This window comes from Ascaphus truei, unplaced genomic scaffold (genome assembly GCF_040206685.1).
Source record: "Ascaphus truei isolate aAscTru1 unplaced genomic scaffold, aAscTru1.hap1 HAP1_SCAFFOLD_773, whole genome shotgun sequence".
Lineage (NCBI taxonomy): Eukaryota > Metazoa > Chordata > Amphibia > Anura > Ascaphidae > Ascaphus > Ascaphus truei.
In genome coordinates this window covers 152137-176040 of record NW_027457108.1, presented here as the reverse complement: position 1 = coordinate 176040, position 23904 = coordinate 152137, and the positions used below count along the sequence as shown (strand labels likewise).

Here is a 23904-nt window from a genome sequence, read left to right as displayed (position 1 = left end):
ACCCCAGGGGTACCGACAGCAATTGTTACGGGTAGCTCACTCTATTCCGTTAGCGGGACATCAGGGGGTCACCAGAACGCGAGCCCGGTTATTGCAGCGTTATTTCTGGCCGGGGGCATCCAGGGATGCGGCTGATTTCTGCCGCTCCTGTGATGCCTGCCAGCGAGTAGGTAAGGCGGGCGACCGTGTGAAGGCACCCCTGAGACCCCTACCGATAATAGGGGAACCCTTCCAGAAGGTAGCGATGGACCTGATAGGACCCCTCATGATTCCTAGCAGGTCAGGGAAGTGCTACATCCTCACGGTGGTGGATTTTGCCACCCGGTACCCTGAGGCGGTAGCGCTGGGCACCATAAGTGCCAAGACAGTGGCAGCAGCTTTGCTGAACATTTTTGCTAGGGTAGGTTTCCCTAGTGAGATCCTAACTGATCAGGGGTCGCAGTTCATGAGTGAACTGTTACATTGTCTCTGGGATGCCTGCGGTGTACAGCACCAGCGCACTTCCCCTTACCATCCCCAAACAAACGGATTATGTGAGAGGTTTAATGGTACCCTGAAGCAGATGCTTCGGACCTTTATAGAGGTGGAGGGGAAAGACTGGGAGATTCACCTGCAGCACTTGCTGTTTGCATACCGAGAGGTACCGCAAGAATCTACAGGCTTCTCCCCCTTCGAGCTACTATATGGCCGCAGGGTACGTGGACCTCTGGACCTCTTCCGTGAGGGATGGGAGGGGGAGACTACTGCTACTGATGCTTCAGTGATCCAGTATGTAGTAGATCTCAGAGACCGGTTAGAGATGCTTATGGGGGTGGCCCAGGACCACCTCAGGGCTGCTCAGACCAAGCAGAAGCAATGGTATGACCAGCAGGCCGTAGCAGAGAATTCATCCCAGGACAGCAGGTGCTTGTTCTCAAACCCACTCGGGAGAACAAGCTGATGGCTGCCTGGTCGGGACCGTACCCGGTTATCCGAAAGGTGAATGAGTGCAACTATGTTGTACAGGTAGCGCCTGAGAGGCACAAGACATATCACATTAATATGTTAAAGGAATACAGAGCACCGAGTATGGGAGCAGTAATGGCCATTTGTAGCCCACTGCTGGAGGATCCGGCGAGCAATGCTCTGCCTGATCTCCTAGGGGAGGCAAAGCAAGGAAACACTGTTGAGCAGGTAGAGATCGGGGCACAGTTGAGTGCTAGGCAGAAGGGAGAAGCCAGGGACATGCTAGCTCAGTATAGCGCCCTCTTCACTGACATGCCAGGGACCACACATCTCACCAAACACCCAGTACACACAGGGGACCTGCAGCCTCTGCATAAGCACGCTTATAGAGTGTCAGCAGAGGTCAAGACAAGTATGGAGAGAGAGATTGAGGAGATGCTGACCCTAGGGGTAATTACTCCGTCCCAGAGCCCTTGGGCAAGTCCAGTAGTCCTAGTGCCTAAGGACAAAACCACCCGGTTTTGTGTGGACTACCGGTTGCTCAACGCTGGGACGGTGTCAGATGCTTACCCCATGCCCCGCATGGATGAGTTACTAGATGAACTCGCGGGGGCAAAGTATCTGACCACCATGGATCTGAGCAAAGGCTACTGGCAGATTCCCCTGACCCTGGAGGCTAGGGAGAAGTCAGCATTCTTCACTCCAAGTGGCCTCTATGAGTTTTTGGTGATGCCATTTGGGATGAAGAATGCCCCGGCTACCTTCCAACGCCTGGTCAATAGGTTACTGGAAGGGATGCAGAGCTATGCCAGGGCTTACTTAGATGACATTGCTGTCTTTAGTAATTCCTGGGAATCCCACATAGGACATGTAGCTGCGGTGCTGGATAGAATCAGGGAGGCTGGGCTTACCTTAAAACCCACTAAGTGTATTGTAGGTATGGCAGAAGTCCTGTACTTAGGGCACAGGGTGGGTGGAGGGCATTTCAAGCCAGAGCCAGCCAAGGTAGAAGCCATAGTTCAGTGGCCTGTTCCAAAAACCAAGAAACAGGTCATGGCCTTTTTGGGCACCGCAGGGTACTACAGGAAATTTGTCCCACAGTACAGCGCCGTGGCCAAACCCCTGACTGATCTGACTAAGAAGCAACTGCCTGTGCTTATTACCTGGTCTCCTGCTGTGAAACTGCTTTCCAGGCACTGAAAGCTGCGCTTGCTGAGGCCCCCATCCTGGCTGCCCCAGATTATACCAAGCATTTTCTTATTCAGACTGATGCCTCAGACTTTGGTGTGGGGGCTGTGTTGAGCCAGGTGGGGGACGACGGCAAAGAGCACCCTGTGGTGTATCTCAGTCACAAACTGCTCCCCAGGGAGGTGGCATATGCCACCATTGAAAAGGAGTGCTTGGCCATTGTGTGGGCACTCAAAAAGCTCCAGCCCTATGTCTATGGGAGCGCTTTCACGGTCATTACCGACCACAATCCCCTGAGCTGGCTACAGAGGGTATCAGGGGAAAATGCCAAACTGCTGAGATGGAGCTTGGCTTTGCAAGAATTTGAATTCACCATTCAGCACAAAAAGGGTAGTGAAAACAGCAATGCTGATGGACTTTCACGCCAGGACTATCCCTCTGAGACTGAATTCATTAATGGTGCCAGCAGTGCCCCACTCCCCGTCAGGGCCAGTGGGCCACAGGACACGCATTAAGAAGGGGAGGTGTAGAGGGAGAGAGGGGGTGGCCCGGTATTAAAGGGGTTGCACCCCATTTGGCCACCCCTGACCGCACCAGGGAGACAAGGGGTTAACTGGGCTGAGGTCCAGAAATGTGATGTAACCCTTGTTATGACATGTAAATGTATTTTCCCCTGTTCCATTGTAATGTCTGGTTACTCAGTGTTTGCATCACACACACACTAGAATCCATCCGGGAGCACAAGGGTTAATAATTCTTTAATGATTATAGCTCTTTGTGTAAGTTTCCCGCCTTTTCGGGCACCATTTTGCAGGTCCCCATTGGCCGCCATTAGGGCTCAATGCATTTCAATAGGAATTTGTGCTGTTTTCGTCCTGTTTCCTGTAGTGACCAGCAGGTGGCGTCCGAGAGGGAGAGCGGCGGTTTCCCATTGAAAGTCAATGGGCTCATTGACTTCAATGGAGATGCCTCGAGGTAACCTAGTTGGCTGCCGTCCAGACCGCAAACCGCAAAGCGGATACAATGTCCTTCAAAAGAGCTAAAATCACTGGGTCAAGTTCAACGTCAATTAGCGGGGAAATAAACTGTTTTAGGGCACCTAGGGATAAAATTCTTTTTGCCCCTAGTTCCTAAGCGTCCCCCCACTCGACCACCACCGGGTCCCCGAATCCTGGACCCCCGATAAGGGTCGAACCAGATAGAGCGGGTCGCGCCATAGGCTTTGCCGGCGGCGGCAGAAACGGCTCAGAAAAATGACTAAGTGAGAAATGCTGAATTTTAGGAATCCATATCTCCGGTTCCGGAGGGTTCAGCGGATCAGGGTTTGGGGTATCTGTAGCCACTGCTCCGGCATCGCTGCAGAACCATCCTTGACCCGCTTGGACCAACCCGACGGAGTATGGACCCCCTTGAAGTTCGGGACTTTTCCCATAAACTTCAATGGCAGAAAACCCCCATTGACTTCAATGGCGGCGATTTACCATTGAAAGTCTATGGCGGAGCTGCCCGTTGTTTTCAATGGGGATTTAGTGAAAAGCTGAGATTTCTTTTTCAATGGAGATTTTTGTATTAAAATGATTTAATGTGCATTGGTGTAACTTCGGTTTCTTAGGTCGTAGCAAGTCGCTTTTTGGACCATATGGTGTCCCAGTTCTGGCAATGCGAACTGGGAAGTTTGGACCTGCTAAACCTAACGGAACCGGATATTTTAATACGTTTATGTTTTATGCTTAATAGTGTATCTTAAGGTATGGACAAAGACCCAGAAGAGATTCTTTTGGGCCATAAGGTAGCAGATGGCCCTGGGGACGCCGCTATGTCTAGGATTTAAGTGCTGTTCAAAGAGTTTTATCACCCTCACTGTTTATCCGAAGCCCAAACCAGGGCAGGTCTTAAGTGTTCCAGTTAACACCTTTCAACAAAGGTTTTCCTGCCAGAACTCCAAATGGTAGACTGTCTGGCATTCCTGACGTAAATGTGGGGCTTCAGAAATGAGACCCCCAGAGTTCTACTGCGCATGTGCCAACTAGCAGGGGGGCATGGGTCAGAATGCTTTCCCACGTTAGTGAGTGGCTGGAGGTAATTGTAAACCAATCCCCTGTGCTTAAGGTTAAGAATAGAAGGAGAATGGTTTATAAACTGCTGTCCACCCATATATCCTTTGTCTTCGTTTGCTGATATGGTTACCTGATATCACCTGAATGATTTCCTCACTGCTGAAAGAAATGCTACATCATACTTCTCATTCCCCAACCCTTAAGTAAGTGTACTTCTTGTTCGTTACTGTATTATCTGTTGTGTTCACCTATATTCTAAGGAATAAATACAATTTATTATATCTTAAGCCTCGTTCAGTTCAAACCCAATTATTTTTGTGTAATATTAATAAGCCTGTGGAAGCTATCGTCACAAGGAGGTATTATAGTGTGTATTGTGGGGAGAATTAGTGTGTGTGTTGTTTGGGAGTGATATTCGGGAGGATTGTGTGTGCAGAAGGAAGAATGAGTGAGGGGGGAGTAAGGGAGCAGGATTGAATGAGAGGGGGTCATTGAGTGATAGCGGGGAGGGGAGGGAAGAGTGAGGAGAGTGGGTGTAGGAGGGAGCAGTGCAAGAGACCGTCGGGGGCAGAATACATGGTGAGAAGGGAGGCTGCCTAGAAGCATAAAAATCTACTTCACCACTGTTCTGTACTCTCTTCAATACTCTGTGTTACAGATCTCTCTGGCAAGAAATGGGGTCCAATGGCAAAGACTGCTCTAAATAAGATAGTATAAATGAACACAGAGAGAAATTCCAAAGAGTAACCCAAGAAAATACAAGTGAAATCTAATCGTAAGGTAATTAGTCCCATTAAGTGAAATACATAAAGGAATAGTCCATAAAAAAGCACAAAGGAAAAAAATAGGAGTACTTTATTGTGATGTTACATTTCAGAGAATATAAAATTATAGGAAAACAATTCCACTTTGTTCAGAAAACCAGAAAGTCTTGGTCCCAGGTGGACTGAATTTTTATTGCAAATAAGTTCCTTAATACACAAGTAAAGAATATAGTTACTTATTCTATTCTCTACTGTAAGACGTGCCACATTGCCCAATATTTGGGTACAGTGCCCAGATTGTGACCATGCACTACAGAGGTGAGATTCCCCCAACTCCAATTTGCTACACACTCCAAGAGAGATTATTGTGATCAGAGGTGGAATGAGAGGGGTGAGAAGGGTCGCTGCCCAGGGAGTAGCCTGACAGGGGGTACAGAAATCTCTTTTGGTGCATATATTGCGGAGCTGCATTGATTGACTTGTCAATCAGCTCTGCTGCCTATCCCATTGACATCATGATCCGGCACTGTGATCAGCTGCAGCGCTGACCCAGGTGTGTTAGTGCAGCACTTTACAGGGAGGGAACAGAGGTTGTGGATGACAGATGCTGGGGATAGGCCATGAGTACGGGCCAGAGTAAGGTGGAGACTTTCTGTACTCTGCATACAGGACACTGCATGCATGACAGTGTCTGTGTGTGTGTGTGTGTGTGTGTGTATTCCAAGTGTCAGTGTGCATAAGTAAGTGTGCTCTGTAAGTATGCCTGTGTGGCAGGTATAGGGGGGTGGTTCAGCTGGAGGAACTTATCCAGGCACAAAAGCACATAGATGCCCCAGATTATACCACCCCAAATGCTGATAATATCCTGCTGCACTTTACAGAAGATGATGCAGATGTCAGTGGGTGGTGGGTTCATTAAATCCATCCATCATATCATAGCCACACTGTGCATATGATGTACTGAATCAATCACAGGAAGACATCTCCATGGTAGGGGTAGAAGTTAACAGAATATGTCCAGCACTGTGGTGTGTAGCCCATAAATAATAATTGTGCACATTACAGAACATACTTGCAACTGCAAGATCATTTTGCTGCTTGTAGTGTTTGCTCTTGTCCTGTGCAGTGTTGTCGTAGATCCGTCTCTTCAGTGTTCACTGCAATAAAAGTAAGACATTGCATTAATATTACAGAAGTTTGGGAGCTGAAATCCCACTATGCTGCAGACATTTTCCCTTTGCATAAGATTCTTGTGATTATATCTCAATGATGATCAATAACAACTACATCATAACACAGCCGCTCAATACAAAATATGTATTTGCTATCAATGGTCATGGAGGCCAAACGTCACACAATGTACAGATATACTGCTGCGGCCGAGTTTATTCGAGCATTTGCCCGTTCTTGGCCGCAGCAGTAACCTGGCGCGCGCCGGAGGGTGCCGGGCGCACGCCGAAGCAGCGGAGGAGCGCCCTCCGATCGGGGCTTTCTCCCTTCCGCTGCCGGGTCCGTCGGGTCCCCCGGAACCCCCTGCCGCTGTCCCCCACATCGCGGGACACCAGTGCTCCCTCGGGGAGCCCTGGACGCGCGTGCAGGGGGCGCAGGCACCCGATGACGCGTGACCGTGCATCGGTGATGCGCGGCACGCTGAGGGAGTGCGGCTAGCACGCCGGGGCATCGCCCGGCTTGCGGTGCTAGCCGTGCTTCAATAAAACGTGTCGGTAGTGTAGCAAGGATTATTTCTTCCTCTGGTGCATTATGATGGGATGTGTTGTAAGATTCTGCATTATTAGCATCACTGAATCTTTTGGAAACTGAGTAATATTCTATGTTTTAATGCAATATTATGGATGATCAGCCGGTAAAATAAAGCTTACTGTATCTGTAGCCATGCTCTACCCATGATGTGCTGAATCAATGACTGCAGAGTGATTCAGAGTGGTAAACATGACTGGAACTCATCTCTGAATAGAGGACAGAACAGCAGTGCAGAGTAGGAGGTGAATGTATCTCAAATGGAAGACTTAGTAGCTGTGTGGGGAGTAGACAGTACAGACTGATCAAATAAATAGTTAAAGGAGTATCTTCAACATTACTTGGCTTTGTTATCAACATTGAAGTTTCTCTTGTTTTTTCTGTTCTTTAAATCACTACTACTGATGCCATGTGTAACCTGTACTGAGAGATATACTCTACTGGCCTAGATGAAACCATATGATGCAAACAGGATTCATCCCACTCCAGATTCATATGATTGCACCACTTCAACCTTTAATAAAACACATAGAACTACAGCAGTGCGCTACTGCACATGTTCTTGTTATGAATGGTAGTAGATGTGGTCCTTGGGTCAATACTTCATACAGCAGCCACACTCTACTCATGATGTATTGAATCAACAAAAACCTGCATGGTACAGATCACAGGAAGGGTAGAGTAGAGGGGAATATGTCCAATGCGAAACCCTTAGCAGCTGGATTGTGTGGAGTCAACAAAACGACAAATACTAAATGAGAAATATACACATTGCTTATCTGTCTCTGTGTAGTCATTTTCCTCCTCTTCAACTGTCTTTCAAAATTTCTCTTCTGACAGAAAAGAAACACATGGCTTCAATATTCACTGTTCTTCCCTCCTGAAATAAAAGTTAAGCATTGCATGGTTATGATCATACATACAATGAACCTTGCGCCAAACCATGTGATCCAAAGTAAATCCACCTCCCTCCCATAGCTGTGTTCCTTCTAGAGCTTCTACCACACAAGTCATTAATGTTCGTGACACTGTACTGCAGTCACAGTCTGCACACAAAGTACTGAATCAATTACATCACACTGAAAAGGCAGTCTACATGATGCAATAGTTAACCATAATAACTCTGTCATGCAAATGACAGGAAAACCTATATGTATATCATTAGGGGAGAGGGGAAAAATAATTAAAAAATAAGTGCGACAAATAAAAACAGATTATAGGAAAGTAAATCCTTGCCCTGGGAACTTTACAATCTAATAGAAATGTTAGAAGACTTAAAGAGAGGCAGCAGTTGGGGGAAGAAGTGCAGTAGATGACAATGCTTGTCCTTAATGGTGGGTACAATTAGTAGAAAGCACATCTTGGGAACAATAGTTGTTAGCAGTGACTGTGGGTGTGGGACAGTAGCCACGAGTCAAAGTTTTTTAAATGCTTGATTTAAGTCGTGAATTTTAAGATTGGTCTTACATGTGGGTGGAAGAGGTTATGTTGGCATATACTGAGTGTGAGGAAGTTTCACATGTACGGTGCAGTGATGGAAAATGGTTTCAGGCAAGTGAGAGAACAGTAGAGGTGAAAGAAGTTTACAGGAGACAGTTATGGTTATAGTGCAAGAGACAAGCAAGGGCATAACGAGAGATCAAAGATGATATGCAAGAAGGAGCAGATTAATGGAGAGCCTTAACAAAAAGGTAAGGAGGAGAACTTTGTAGGTGATACAAAAACTTGATGGGATGCCAGGACAGGGATTTAAGGAGATGAGCAGAGACTGTTGTGGGAGAAAGTGAGATAATTCAAGCAGCAGAGTTTTGCATAGGAGAAAGTTGTGAAGCATGGAGGCCTGTTAGTAGTATGTTAAAATAACCTATAGGATAACAGTATACATTGGAGTTTTAGCAGTAGGTTGAGAGGGGAAAGGGAAGATCTTGGCAATATTACAGAGAAAGAGGCAACACATTTTACCCATAGCCGTGCATGTGAATGGAGATGGAATTGAAGAGCCAAATGTTACTCCTATGCAACATGTTTGATGACAAGATAGATGGTAGTACTGTTTACTGTGATGGAGAAAGGGGATAATATGAGCCCAGTGTTAGACATTAAGTTTAAGGCAGTGGAGTGCCATCCATGAGCATATAGCCAGGAGACAACCCAAGAGTAGGGACTGGATTGCAGGAGTGAGAACAGGGGTGGATAGATTTGTGTGTGTATCATCCGCATAGAGATTATATCTAAGGCCAAAAGCATTGATGAAGTCACCAAATGATAGTATGTAGAGAGAAAGAGAGATCTCAGAACAGAGCCCTGATGTATACCCACAGACAGATCAATAGAAGACGAAGACATGTTAGCAACAGAGATGGAGAATGTGTGACAGGAAAGTTATGATGAAAACCAGGATAGAACTTTGTTACTGATACCAAGAGAGAGTTTAGAATATGAAGGAGGAGAGTGATTGAGAGCATCAAACGCAGCCGATAGATCAAGTCGGATTAGTAGGGAAAAACCTTGGGAATTAGCTTTAAGCACAGTCTGTAGAACGTGCTGTACGAAAGGCAGGTTGTAAAGGATCCAGGAGGGCATGTGATTTAAGAATGTTGACACTAGCAATTAGAAGGCAAACAGCATGAGGGATACAGAGCGGTAGTTAGTAAGGCACATAGGGTGTAGTTTGTTTCTGACAAAAGGGTGACCGCTACAGGCTTAAAGTAAGAGGGCAAAAATCCAGAGAATAGGGAGAAATTGAAGATGTGGGTGAGAGTGGGGACTAAGAGATGCAGTAAGGTGTGAGGGGATACGATCTAGAGGGCATGTGGTAGAGGGAGAATAGAAGATGATTAGCTTCCAGCTCTGTAAGAGAAGAAAAGGAGTCAAGTGCAGAAGGAGATTTGGGTAGAAGGAGAGAAGGGGGAAGGGACAGAAGGAATCTCCTTTTGGGTGGCATCCACCTTGCCTCTGAAGTAGTCAAATGCTTGAGGAGAAGTGAAGGAAGGATGGCAAGTGGGAGGAGAAGGTCAGTGGAGGGAGTCAAATACAGAGAAAAAAAACAGCGTAAATTAAATTTGAGTGTTGATGAGTGTGGAAAAAAGTAGTGTATTTAGCCCTAGAGAGCAGCTTTATACAGGACAGGAGACATTTTTACTGTAGAAAAATCAAACAAAGTGTGAGATTTCCTCCGTAGGTATTAAGAACAGCAAGTGGAAGTGTGATGAGTGTGTTTGGGAATTTAGCCAAAGGTGTGGGTTAGAGGGATGAGTGTGTCAGAGCCTATAGGGGGCATATAGATAGGAGGATAGCATTGTAAGAGTTAATAAGATTGTTAGTTTAAGCAGAAAGAGAGAGAGAGAGAAGAGAGAAGAGAGGTTAGAGTAGATGTCAGAGGAGAGTTTAATTAAGCAGAGGCAAATCAGTGGGACAGGTAAGATGCGGTGAGGGGAATGACTGATTGTGACTGATGAGAGCAGAAGAGGTTATGTACAACTAGAGCCTTGTTAGTAAGAGTGGACATTCCAGAGGGCACAGGAGAAGGGAAGAGAAAAGTAAGGAAAGGAATGTGGATTACATTAGATAGGTTAACACTCTTAGTAGGGAGGCCTGATGTGTATATGAGCCGGTCCAAGATTATAAGAGATATCCCCCAACATCAGCGAGCATAGAAGGAGACACAGAGATAGGTGTAGAGAGAGACAGAGATAGGGATATGTAGAGAGAGAAGGGCATCAAGAGAATGAGACAGATAGGCGTAGAGAGAGGAGACATAGAGAGAGGGGGCTTTGAGAGGGGGGCGTAGAGAATGAGGGAAGGTGGAAGAGAATAGGATGTGCAGGAGAGCATTTCATTGAGCAGTGCAGAAATAGCTGCAATAGAGGTCTGTACAAATGGTGCTTTGTGTAGACACATGCAAAGGTAGGGGAAGGAAAGTGTATAGAACATGTGGATAAAAGCAGGAGTGTGGAAGTTAGAGAAATTAGAAAAGTTTTACAGAGCAGTGAGGAAACAGTAAACAGAAAGAACAAGAGAGAGGTTACATTGGGATGACGTGCTGTGGTAGAGAGAAATGCTAGGAGAGAGCCTCCAGATATTAGAGGACATGAATTGAGAGAGCAAATGTATAAATCAAAACCGGAGGGGGAGGTATAGCACGAAAGCTTGCACAGCAGTTGATGAAGATTATAGTCTTAAAGTTGCGTGTACCTGTCAGGGCACTCAAGAAGGTCAATGCTCACAAGTGCAGAGTTCATGAAGAAATGCTGAATCCAGTTCCCCTCCAATTTAATTTTAATATAACTTTTTCATTCTTCATTACTGCAAAAAGCAAACAAAACAAAACCACATTGCATTACTATTTTCAAAATGGATTGAATGACATATTCAACAGTAACTGTGTGATGCCAATATTGCCTTCTCACTCGTAGGCCAGTACGGTCAGGTACCCAGTACTGATAAAACAATAAGTGCCCGTACTAAGTACCAATATGAATTATAAGGAAATGTAAAATCTCCAGGTCTCTCTCCATCTCTGCAACAGATATATGGATAAGCCCATATTAAGGCATCACGTGACCGGAGCCGTCACTGACTGGGTATACGCAAAGATGCAGGGAGATGCAAAGAAAGGGAGGGAGAGAGACAGGGAGAAGATGGGAAACGGAGGGAGGCACGGATGGCAGGCCTCTCTCTTTCACTGGTGCATGCAAGGAGCTGGTCCCAACATCCACAAAGTGTGTGTGTATTATTGGTTGTGTTTTATGGCGGTAGGAGGATAGTGTGTATATTGTGTGTGTGTGGGAGTATTATATTGTGTGTAGGGTATTATAGTGTGTATATTATGTTGAGGTGCAGAGGAGAGTGTTAGATTGGGTATCTTGTGTTAGGGGGTATTGTGTATATTGTGTTTAAGACTATAATATTATTGGGGAGATTATTATTGAGGAGGTATTAAAGTGTGTATTGTGGGGAGTATTAGTGTATGTATTATTTGTGGGTGACAGATGCTGTGGGTAGGCCAAGAGTACGGGCCAGACTAAGGTGGAGACTTTCTGTACTCTGCATACAGGACTCTACATGCACTGCAGAGGTGAAATTCCCCCAACTCCAATTTGCTACACTCTCCAAGAGAGAATATTGTGATCAGAGGTGGAAGATGAGCAGGGTCACTGCCCAGGGAGTAGCCTGTCAGGGGGCATGGAAATCTCTTTTGGTGCGTATGTTGCCACGTGGCATTGATTGACCGGTCAATTAGCACTGCTTCCTATCACAGTGACATGATCCGGTGCTGTGATCGGTTGCAGCGCTGACCAAGGTGTGTTAGTGCAGCAATTTACAGGGAGGGAACAGAGGTTGTGGGTGACAGATGCTGGGGGTAGGCCAAGAGTACGGGCCAGAGCAAGGTGGAGATATTCTGTACTCTGCATGCCCATCCTGCATGCCCAGGACTCTGCATGCATGCCAGTGGCTGTGGGGTGTGTGTGTGTGTAGGTATGCCAAGTGTCAGTGTGCATAAGTAAGTGTGCTGTGTGTGTAAGTAAGTTTGCCTGTGTGGCAGGAGGTGTAGGGGGGTGGGGGGCGGGGGGCGGTTCAGCTGGAGGACTTTACCCAGCACAAAAGCACATAGATGCCTCTGATTATATCACCCCAAATGCTGATAATATCCTGCTGTAGATGCACTTTACAGAAGATGATACAGATGTCATCAGTGTTTGGTGGGTTCATTAAATCAATCCATCATATAATAGCCACACTGTGCATATGATGTACTGAATCAGTAACACCAATCACAGGAAGACATCTCCATGGTAGGGGTAGTGTTGAAGTTAACAAAATATGTCCAGCACTGTGGTGTGGAGCCCATACATAATAATTGTGCACATTACCAGAACAACATATTGTCAACTGCATGATCATTTTGCTGTTGTAGTAGATCCGTCTCTTCGGTGTTCACTGCAATAAAAGTAAGACATTGCATTAATATTACAGAAGTTTGGGGGCTGAAATCCCACTATGCTAATGACAGTTTCCCTTTGCATAAGATTCTTGTGATTATATCTCAATGATGATCAATAACAACTACATCATAACACAGCTGCTCTATACAGAATATGTATTTGCCATCAATGGTCATGGAGGCAATATGTCACACAATGTACATATATAGCAAGGATTATTTCTTCCTCTGGTGTATTATGATGGGAGGGTGAGATTCTGCATTATCAGCATCAGTAAATCTGTAGGAAACTGAGTGATATTCTATTTTTTGATGCAATATTAGGGTAAAATAAAGCTTGCTGTATCTATAGCCATGCTCTACCCATGATGTGCTGAATCAATGACTGCAGAGCGATTTAGAGTGGTAAACATGACTTGAACTCATCTCTGAATAGAGGGTAGCACAGTAGTGCAGAGTAGAAGGTGAATGTATCTCAAATGGAAACCCTTAGCAGCTGTGTGGGGAGTAGACAGTACAGACTGACCAAGTAAATAGTAAAAAGTAGTAACTTCAACATTACTTGGTTTTGTTCTCCACTCCTGTTTTTCTGTTCTTTAAATCACTAATACTGATGCCATATGTAACCTGTACTGAGAGTTATATACTCTACTGGCCTAGATCAAATTAAATGATGCAAACAGGATCCCTCCCACTCAAGATTCATATGATTGCACCACCTCAACCTTTCATAGCAATAACATAGAACTGCAGCAGTGCGCTACTGCACATGTTCTTGTTATGAATGGTAGTAGATGTGGTCCTTGGGTCAGTACTTCATACTGTAGCCACACTCTATTCATGATGTATTGAATCAACAAAAATCTGCATGGTACAGATCACAGGAAGGGGTGGAGTAGAGGTGAATATGTCCAATGCGAAACCCTTAGCAGCCGGATTTTTTGGAGTCAATAAAACGACAAATACTAAATGAGAAATATACACATTGCTTATCTGTCTCTGTGTAGTCATTTTCCTCCTCTTCAACTGTCCTTCAATTTTCTATTTTGCAAGAAAATGAACACATGGCTTCAATATTCACTTCTGTTCTGCAGTCTTTCCTCTTGAAATAAAAAAGTTAAGCATTGCATTATTATTATTATAATTATTATTGACGATACATACAATGAACCTTGCTCCAAACCATGTGATACAAAGCAAATCCACCTCCCTCCCACAGCTGTGCTCCTTCTAGAGCTTCTACCACACAAGTTATTCATGTCAGTGAAACTGTACTGCAGTCCCGGTCTGCACACAATCTACTGAATCAATGACATCACACTGTGTCACACAATGTCATGCTAACGACAGGAAACAATCTTTGTATATATCTTTGTATATATAATAATAATAATAATAATAATAATAAAAAAAATAAGACAGGACAGACACTCCTACATTGCAATCAATAGAAAATAACTGGGACAGGCACTTCAAGGATGCATACGGTCCCGGATAAACTGTAGCTACCTATACACGTGTGCCTTGTCTCTAGACTCTGCAAATATCTCTATTTATATACCACCCATTGTGTACTCAGCGCTTTACAAGAGAGACCAAAAAGTACAGGAAATTATTATACAATAAGTTCAACAAACAAAAACAGACAATAGGAAAGTAAATCCCTGTCCTGGGTAGTTTACAATCTAAGAGAAATGTAAGGAGACTTACAGAGAGACAACAGGTGGGGGAACAAGTGCAGTAGATGACAATGCTTGTCCTTAATGGTGGGTACTTGTAGTATAAAGCACTTCTTGGGAACAATAGTTAGTGACTGAATGAGTGACAGTAGCAACGAGTAAAAGCTATTGAAATGCTTCATTTAAGTTGTGAATTTTAAGGTTGATCTTAAATGTGGGTGGAAGAGGGTATGTTGGCATATACTGAGTGTGTGTGAGTTTCACAGGTAAATTGATGGGAAAGGGTTTCAGGCAAGAGAGCGAGTGCGCAGTAGAGGTGTAAGAAGTATAATGGAGACAGCTATTAGTAGAGCTTAGGAGACGAGGAAGGGCATAACGAGACCAAAGATGATATGTAGGAAGGAGCAGATGAATAGAGAATAGTGTTGGACTGGGTCCTCAACTATAAAAAAATGGGTAACGGGTACCCGGCCAAAATGAAAGGTTCTACCCGGTCGGGTACACGGTTTGGCACTTACCTTCCGGGTGGCGGTGACATCTAGGATCAGCAGCAGTCCTGTGACGGTGGCAGCATCTGTGGTGTCTTCAGCCGGCGGGGGAGCTGCAGGCTCACAGACACAGCTTACCTGCTTCGGTGCTGTGGAAGTGATTCCTGCAGCTCCCCCCGCCAGGTGAAGACACCTCTGATGCTGCCAACATCAGAGGACTGCTGCTGCTGATCCTAGATGTCTTAGGAAAGGTAAGTATAAAAGATTATTTCCAGCTGCCCTGACATTACCCGACGCCGGGTATTACCCGGCCAAGTCCACTTCTCAGTGGCCGGTTTCGAGTAATGTCCGGGTAGCTGGAAATGTGTCGGGTAACGCCGGGTACTCGGTACACCACTAATAGAGAACCTTAACAAAAAGGTAAGGAGGAGAACTTTGTAGGTGATCTGAAACTTGATGGGAAGCAAGGAGAGGGATTTAAGGAGGAGGAGGAGATGAGCAGATACTGTTGTGGGAGAAAGGGAAATTATTCAAGCAGCAGAGTTTTGGATAGATTGCAAATGAGAAAGTTGTGAAGCAGGGAGCCCTGTTAGCAGTATGTTAACCCATACGATAAGGGCATGCATTGGCGTTTTAGCAGTAGATTGACAGAGAAAAGGGCAAATCTTGGAAATATTACAGAGAAAGAATCGACAAACTTTAGCCAGTGTCGTGAATGAAGATGGAAAGGGAAGAGTCAAATGTTACTCCTAGGCAATGTGCTTTCATGACAGGATGATGGTAGTACTGTTTACTGCGATGGAGAAAGGTGATATTAGGCCAGATTTAGGGGGAAATATGAGGAGCTCAGTTTTAGACATTAGGTTTAAGGCAGAAGAGTGTCATCCATGGAGGATATAGCCAGGAGGCGACCCGAAACTAGGAACTAAATTGCAGGAGTGACGGTAGGGTGGATAGGTGTGTGTATCATCTGCATAGAGATGATATCAAGGGCCAAAATAGTTGATAAGGTCAACTAGTGATAGTATGTAGTGAGAGAGGTCCCAGAACAGAGTCCTGAGGTATACCAACAGACAAAACAACAGGAGACAAAGACACGTTAGCAACAGAGATGGAGAATGTGTGATGGAGAAGTATGATGAAAACCAGGATATAAGTTTGCTGCGGATACGAAGAAAGAGTTTAGAATATGAATGAGAAGAGTGATTGACAGTATCAAAAGCAGAAGAGAGATCAAGCAGGATTAGTAAGTAAAATGGACCTTGGGAATTTTCTTTATGTACATAATTGGTTACATTGGGAAAGGCAGATTGTGAAGGGCCCAGAGGAGCATGTGATTTAAGAATGTTGATCAAACGGGAGATCACAAGACGTTCTAGCAATTAGGAGGCAAATGGTAGGACGGATACAGGGCGATAGTTAGAAATTCACACAAGGTCAAGGTTATTTTTGAGAATAGGGGTGACCACTGCATGCTTAAAAGGAAGAGTTGAAAGAGCCAAAGGATATGGAGGAATTGAAGATGTGGGTGAGAGTGAGAATATAGGATTGAGAGGGCATGTGGTAGAGGGAGAAGAGAAGATCAGGTTCCAGCTTTGTGACAGGAGAAAAGGAGTCAAGAGTGCAATGAGATCTAGATAGAAAAAGAGAGAGGGGGAAGGGAGAGAACGAATCTACTTGTGGATGGCATCCACCTTGCCTCAAGTGAGCAAAGGCTTGAGGAGAAATAAAGGATGGATGTTAAGTGGGAGGAGAAAGTCAGTGGTGGGACTCAAATACATAGAAGACAGTGTGAATGAAATTGGAGTGTTGATGAGTGAGGAAAAAGTAGTGTTTGACCTTAAAAAAAGGAGCAGAGTTTTACAGAACAGGACAAAGGTTTAGTGTAGAAAATCAGACTGTGAGATTTCCTCCATAGGTGTTAAGAGCAGCAGTGTGATGTGATGAAGTGTGATGAGAGCGTGCTTGTGAATTAAACCAATGCATGGGTTAGGCTGCGTCTATAGTAAGCACGCAACAGATGGCAAAGTTAGCGCATGCCTGTCGCTCCAGCAATCCCTGCACTGAGGTCCGAGGCGACGGGGAGGCCCTGCATCGCTCGCACGCACTGTGGACAACCAAGCGTGTGCCCATGATAATCACGGCCTTAGAGGGATGAGTGTGTCAGAGCCTAGAAGGGGCATATAGATGATGGAGGAGGAGGGAGGAGGAGATGATAGCATTGTAAGAGTTAACAAGATAGCTAGTTTAAGAAGAAAGTGAGGAGAGGTTAGAGATAAGGGTAGATGTCAGAGGAGAGAGTTCAATTAAGCTGAGGTATCGAGTAGGACAGGGGTGAGGGGAATGAGAAGTGGTGGATGATGAGAGCAGAAGAGGTCATGTACAAATAGACCATGTTAGTCGTAGAGCAGACATTCCAGAGGGCACGTGAGAAGGGAAGAGTAAAGTGAGACAAGGAATGTGGATTACATTAGATGGGTTAATACGCTTAGCAGGGAGGTGGAGAGAGAGGCAAGAGGCAGAGGGTGGTGTAGGGGTAGAGGAAGAGATGTTGCATGTACCTTGTCAGAACATTAAAGAACGTCAATTCACACTGGTGCAGAGTTGATGATGAAATGCTGAATCCAGTTCACGTCCAATTCAATTTTAACAGAACTTTTTCATTCTTCATTACTGCAAAAAAAAATTAAAAAACAATGCATTACTATTTTCAAAATGGATTGAATTCCCCCACCAATGACTATGTGTTACCAATATATCCCTCTCAGTCCCACTGCAGCACATACTGTACCAGTGTGAAAGTAAGAAGGTACACAGTACCGGTAAAACAATACGTGCCGGTACTATGCACCATATGAATTATAAGGGGATGTAAATCTCCCAGTCTCTCTCCATATCCGCAACAGAGCGGGCTCCGGTCAGTGGCATGGATGCCCATATACTGCACCGACACACTTTATTCGAGCAAATACCCGGTATGTACCTGGCAGATACCTGGAATGCGCCGCTCCTCACCTCTGACAAGCCCCGTTGCATTTGCCTTCCCAGCCTGGGTTCATGCCTGGCTGACGGGCGGCTGATCTGTTAAATGTTAATGATTAGGATTTAATAGGCTGCAATGCTTCGCGTGTCTACCAGATGGCATAAATTCATGAATTGTAATGCAGTATATATATATGTACTGTGCAGTATTGCAGCCAGCGAGAATAAAATGCTTCAATCCCTGCCGGAAAATACCTCAATTCACTCGGGCAGAAAACAGTCATAAACCTCAATACACCCGGGTATACCCGAATTCGTGGGACTAGCCGAGCTCGAATAAAGTGTGTCGCCAGTGTATGGGTATGCTCATATTTGGGCATCCCATGTCACTGACCGGAGCCGGCTCTGAGTATAGGGATATATGCGGAGACGCACAGGTGCAAGGAAATGGGAGGAGGCACGGTGAGAAACAGGGAGAGACCACAGGAAGATAGAGGGCAACAACTTCCACAAGGTACTTGTATGGGTATAATTGTTTGTATTTTGTGCAGAGGGGGTAATTTCAGATAAAATACAATTCTCCACCCTCTACGAAACAATTCCACTTTGTTCAGTAAGCCAGAAAGTCTTGGTCCCATGTGGACTGAATTTAATGCAAATAAGGTCCTTAATACACAAGTAAAGAATAAAGTTACTTATTCTCTACTGTAAGAAGTGCCACATTGCCCACTATTTGGGTCCTGTGCCCAGATTGTGACCATGCATGGCAGAGGTGAGATTCCCCCAACTCCAATTTGCTACACTCTCCAAGAGAGATAATTGTGATCAGAGGTGGAACTAGGGGAGGGTGTGAGCAGGGTCACTGCCCAGGGAGTAACCTGACTGGGGGCACGGAAATCTCATTTAGTGCATATGTTGCGGCACTGCATTGATTGACCGGTCAATCTGCACTGCTGCCTGTCACAGTGACATCCTGATCGGGCACTGTGATCAGCTATAGCACTGACCCAGGTGAGATAGTTCAGCACTTTACAAGGAGGGAACAGATGTTGTGGGTGACAGATGCTGGAGGTAGGCCAAGACTGTTGGCCAGAGTAACGTGGAGACTTACTGCACTCTGCATGCCCATCCTCTCCCTGACATCAGGGGAAGGAAGTGGCCCTGGGGTGTGTGTAGGTATGCCAGATGTCAGTGTATGCATAAGTAAGTATGCCTGTGTAGTGGGAGGTGTAGGGGCGTTAAGCTGGAGGACTTAAAACAGGCACAAAAGCACATAGATACCTCTGATTATACCGCACCAAATGCTGATAATATCATGCTGTAGCTGCACTTTACAGAAGATGATGCAGATGTCATCATTGGTTGGTGGGTTCATTAAATCAATCCATCATATCATAACCACACTGTGCATATGATGTACTGAATCAGTAACACCAGGAAGACATCTCCATGTTAGGAGTAGAGTTGAAGTTAACAGAATATGTCCAGCACTGTGGTGTGTAGCCCATAAATAATAATTGTGCACATTACCAGAACAACATACTGTCAACTGCAAGATCATTTTGCTGCTTGTAGCGTATGCTCATCCTGTACAGTGTTGTAGTAGATCCGTCTCTTCAGTGTTCACTGCAACAAAAGTAAGACATTGCATTAATATTACAGACGTTTGGGGGCTGAAATCTCACTTCGCTGCGGACAATTTCCCTTTGCATAAGATTCTTGTGATTATGTCAATGATGATCAATAACTGCATCATAACACAGCCGCTCTATACAGAAGATGTACTTGCTCTCATTGGTCATTGAGGTAATACGTCACACAATGTACAGATATAGCAAGGATTATTTCTCCCACTTGTGCATTATGGCATTATGATGGGAAATGTTGTGAGATTCTGCATTATCAGCATCACTGAATCTTTTGGAAATTAAGTGATATTCTATGTTTTAATGCAATATTATGGGTGATCAGCCGGTAAAATAATAATAGCTTGCTGTATCTGTAGCCATGCTCTACCCATGATGTGCTGAACCAATGACTGCAGAGAGATTCAGAGTGCTAAACATGACTGGAACGCATCTCTGAATAATGGGCAGCAAAGCAGTGCAGAATAGGAGGTGAAAGTATTTAAAATGGAAGATCCTTAGCAGCTGTGTGGAGAGTAGACAGTACAGACTGACCAAGTAAATGGTAAAAGGAGTAACTTCAACATTACTTGGCTTTGTTCTCCACATTGAAGCTTTCCTCCTCTTTAAATCACTAATACTGATGCCATGTGTAACCTGTACTGAGAGTTATATAATCTACTGGCCTAGATGAAACCATATGATGCAAACAGGATCCATCCCACTCCAGATTCATAGAATTGAACCACCTCAACCTTTCATAACAATCACATAGAACTGCAGCTGTGCGCTACTGCACATGTTCTTGTTATGAATGGTAGTAGATGTGGTCCTTGGGTCTTTACTTCATACTGTAGCCACACTCTACTCATGATGTATTGAATCAACGAAAACTTGCATGGTTCAGATCACAGGAAGGGGTAGAGTAGAGATGAAAATATTCAATGTGAAACCCGTAGCAGCCCCGCAGGTTGTAAAGGATCCAGGAGGGAATGTGATTTAAGAATGTTGACATTCTAGCAATTAGGAGACAAACAGCAGGAGGGATACAGGGCGGTAGTTAGTAAGGCACATAGGGTGTAGGTTGTTTCTGAGAAAAGGGTGACCACTACAGGCTTAAAGTAAGAGGGTAAAGAGCCAGAGAATAGGGAGGAATTGAAGATGTGGGTGAGAGTGGGGACTAAGAGATGCAGTAAGGTGTGAGGGGATACGATCTAGAGGGCATGTGGTAGAGGGAGAAGAGAAGATGATTTGCTTCCAGCTCTGTAAGAGAAGAAAAAGAGTCAAATGCAGAAGGAGAATTAGGTAGAAGGAGAGAAGGGGGAAGGGACAGAAGGAATCTCCTTGTGGGTGGCATCCACCTTGCCTCTGAAGTAGTCAAATGCTTGAGGAGAAGTGAAGGAAGGATGGCAAGTGTGAGGAGAAGGTTAGTGGAGGGAGTCAAATACAGGGAAAAAAAGACAGCGTAAATTAAATTTGAGTGTTGATGAATGTGAAAAAAAAGTAGTGTGGTTTGGCCCCAGAGAGCAGCTTTATACAGGACTGGAGACATTTTTACTGTAGAAAAATCAAATATCAATTGTGTGATTTCCTTCATAGGCATTAAGAACAGCGAGTGGAAGTGTGATGAACATGTTTGGGAATTTAGCCAAGGGTGTGGGCTAGAGGGACAAGTGTGTCAGAGCCTAGAGGGGGCATATAGATAGGAGGATAGCATTGTAAGAGTTAATAAGATTGTTAGTTTAAGCGGAAAGAGAGAGAGAGCAGAGAGGTTAGAGTAGATGTCAGAGGAGAGTTTAATTAAGCAGAGGCAAATCAGTGGGACAGGTAAGATGGGGTGAGGGGAATGACTGATTGTGAATGATGAGAGCAGAAGAGGTCATGTACAACTAGAGCCTTGTTAGTCAGAGAACGGACATTCCAGATGGCATAGGAGAAGGGAAGAGAAAAGTAAGGAAAGGAATGTGGATTACATTAGATAGGTTAACACTCTTAGCAGGGAGGCAGAGGCAGGGAGGCCCGATGTGTATATGAGCAGGTTCAAGATTATAAGAGATATCCCACACATCAGCAAACATAGAAGGAGACACAGAGATAGGTGTAGAGAGAGACAGAGATAGCTCTATGTAGAGAGAGAGAGGGACGTAGAGAGAATGAGACAGATAGGCGCAGAGAGAGGGGGCGCAGAGAGAGGAGGCGCCAAAAGAGGGGGCGCAGAGAGAGGGGGCACAGAGAATAGGATATTAAAGAGTGCTTTTCATTGAGCAGTGCAGAAATAGCTGCAATAGAGGTCTGTACAAATGGTGCAGTGTGTAGACACATGCAAAGGTAGGGGAAGGAAAGAGGAGAACATGTGGATAAAAGCAGGAGTGTGGAAGTTAGAGAAATTAGAAAAGTTTAACAGAGGAGTGAGGAAACAGCCAGCAGAAAGAACAAGAGAGAGGTTACATTGGGATGACGTTCTGTGGTAAAGAGAAAATGCTAGGAGAGAGCTTTCAAATATTAGAGGACATGAATTGAGGGAGCAAATGTATAAATCAAAACCTGAGGGGGAGGTATAGCACGAAAGCTTGCACAGCAGATTATAGTCTTAATGTTGCGTGTACCTGTCAGGGTATTCAAGAAGTTAAATTCTCACAAGTGCAGAGTTCATGATGAAATGCTGAATCTAGTCCCCCTCCAATTTAATTTTAATATAACTTTTCCATTCTTCATTACTGCAAAAAGCAAACAAAACAAAACCACATTGCATTACTATTTTCAAAATGGATTGAATGGCATATTCAACAGTGACTGTGTGATGCCAATATTCCCCACTCACTCGTAGTGAAGCACATATTGTACTAGTGTTGAAAGTAGGCCGGTAGAGTCAGGTACGCAGTACTGATAAAACAATAAGTGCCCGTCGTAAGTACCAGCTCCGCAACAGTGCGGGCATCACATTAGTGACGTGGATGAACATATATGGATAAGCCCATATTAAGGCATCACGTGACCAGAGCCGTCACTGACTGGGTATACGTAAAGACGCAGGGAGATGCAAGGAAAGGGAGGGAGAGAGACAGGGAGAAGATGTGAAACGGAGGAAGGCACGGATGGAGGGAGTTCTTCCGAGCTTCTGCGGGCCTCTCTCTTTCACTGGTGCATGCCGGGAGCTGGTCCCAACATCCACAAAGTGTGTGTGTATTATTGGTTGTATTTTATGGGGGTAGGAGGGTAGTGTGTATATTGTGTGTGTGGGAGTATTATATTGTGTGTAGAGGTGCAGAGGAGAGTACTAGATTGTGTATCTTGTGTAAGGGTGTTGTGTATATTGTGTTTGGAGCTATAATATTATTGGGGAGATTAGTATTGAGGAGGTATTATAGTGTGTATTGTGGGGAGTATTAGTGTGTGTATTGTTTGTGGGTGACAGATGCTGGGGGTATGCAGCAATCCCTGCACTGAGGTCCGAGGCGGCTCTGCATCGCTCGCACGCACTGTGGACGACCAAGCATGTGCCCATGATAATCATGGCCTTAGAGGGATGAGTGTGTCAGAGCCTAGAAGGGGCATATATATGATGGAGGAGGGAGGAGGAGGAGGAGATGATAGCATTGTAAAAGTTAACAAGATAGTTAGTTTAAGCAGAAAGTGAGGAGAGGTTAGAGATAAGGGTAGATGTCAGAGGAGAGAGTTCAATTAAGCTGAGGTATCGAGTAGGACAGGGGTGAGGGGAATGAGAGGTGGTGGATGATGAGAGCAGAAGAGGTCATGTACAAATAGACCTTGTTAGTCAGAGAGCAGTCATTCCAGAGGGCACGTGAGAAGTGAAGAGTAAAGTGAGACATGGAATGTGGATTACATTAGATGGGTTAATACGCTTAGCAGGGAGGTGGAGAGAGAGAGGCAAGAGGCAGAGAGTGGTGCAGGGGTTGAGGAAGAGATGTTGCATGTACCTTATCAGAACATTAAAGAACATCAATTCACACTGGTGCAGAGTTGATGATGAATCCAGTTCACCTCCAATTCAATTTTAACAGAAATGTTTCATTCTTCATTACTGAAAAAAAAGAAAAGTAAAAAACATTTTATTACTATTTTCAAAATGGATTGAATTCCCCCAACAATGACTATGTGTTACCAATATATCCCTCTCAGTCCCACTGCAGCATATACTGTACCAGTGTGAAAGTAGGAAGGTACACAGTACCGGTAAAACAATACGTGCCGGTACTATGCACCATATGAATTATAAGGGGATGTAAATCTCCCAGTCTCTCTCCATATCCGCAACAGAGCGGGCTCCGGTCAGTGGCATGGATGCCCATATATGGGTATGCTCATATTTGGGCATCCCATGTCACTGACCGGAGCCGGCTCTGAGTATAGGGATATATGCGGAGACGCAGAGGTGCAAGGAAATGGGAGGAGGCACGGTGAGAAACAGGGAGAGACCACAGGAAGATAGAGGGCAACAACTTCCACAAGGTAC

General features: G+C 44.9%; 1 long non-coding RNA gene across 2 annotated transcripts; it reads right to left on the bottom strand.

Annotated features, from left to right (window-relative positions):
* Nucleotides 1–5156: 5156 nt before the first annotated feature.
* Nucleotides 5157–23448, bottom strand: LOC142486198 (uncharacterized). 2 transcript variants are annotated; one of them, XR_012798858.1, is made up of 6 exons: nt 23369–23448; nt 13641–13758; nt 12586–12652; nt 10907–11017; nt 7483–7592; nt 5157–6111 (listed from the first exon to the last, which is right to left on the bottom strand). It is a non-coding gene; the product is annotated as an uncharacterized LOC142486198 (long non-coding RNA). The 2 variants fall into 2 exon arrangements; XR_012798857.1 differs by lacking the exon at nt 23369–23448 and adding an exon at nt 17385–17491.
* Between the last annotated feature and the right edge of the window lie 456 nt (nt 23449–23904).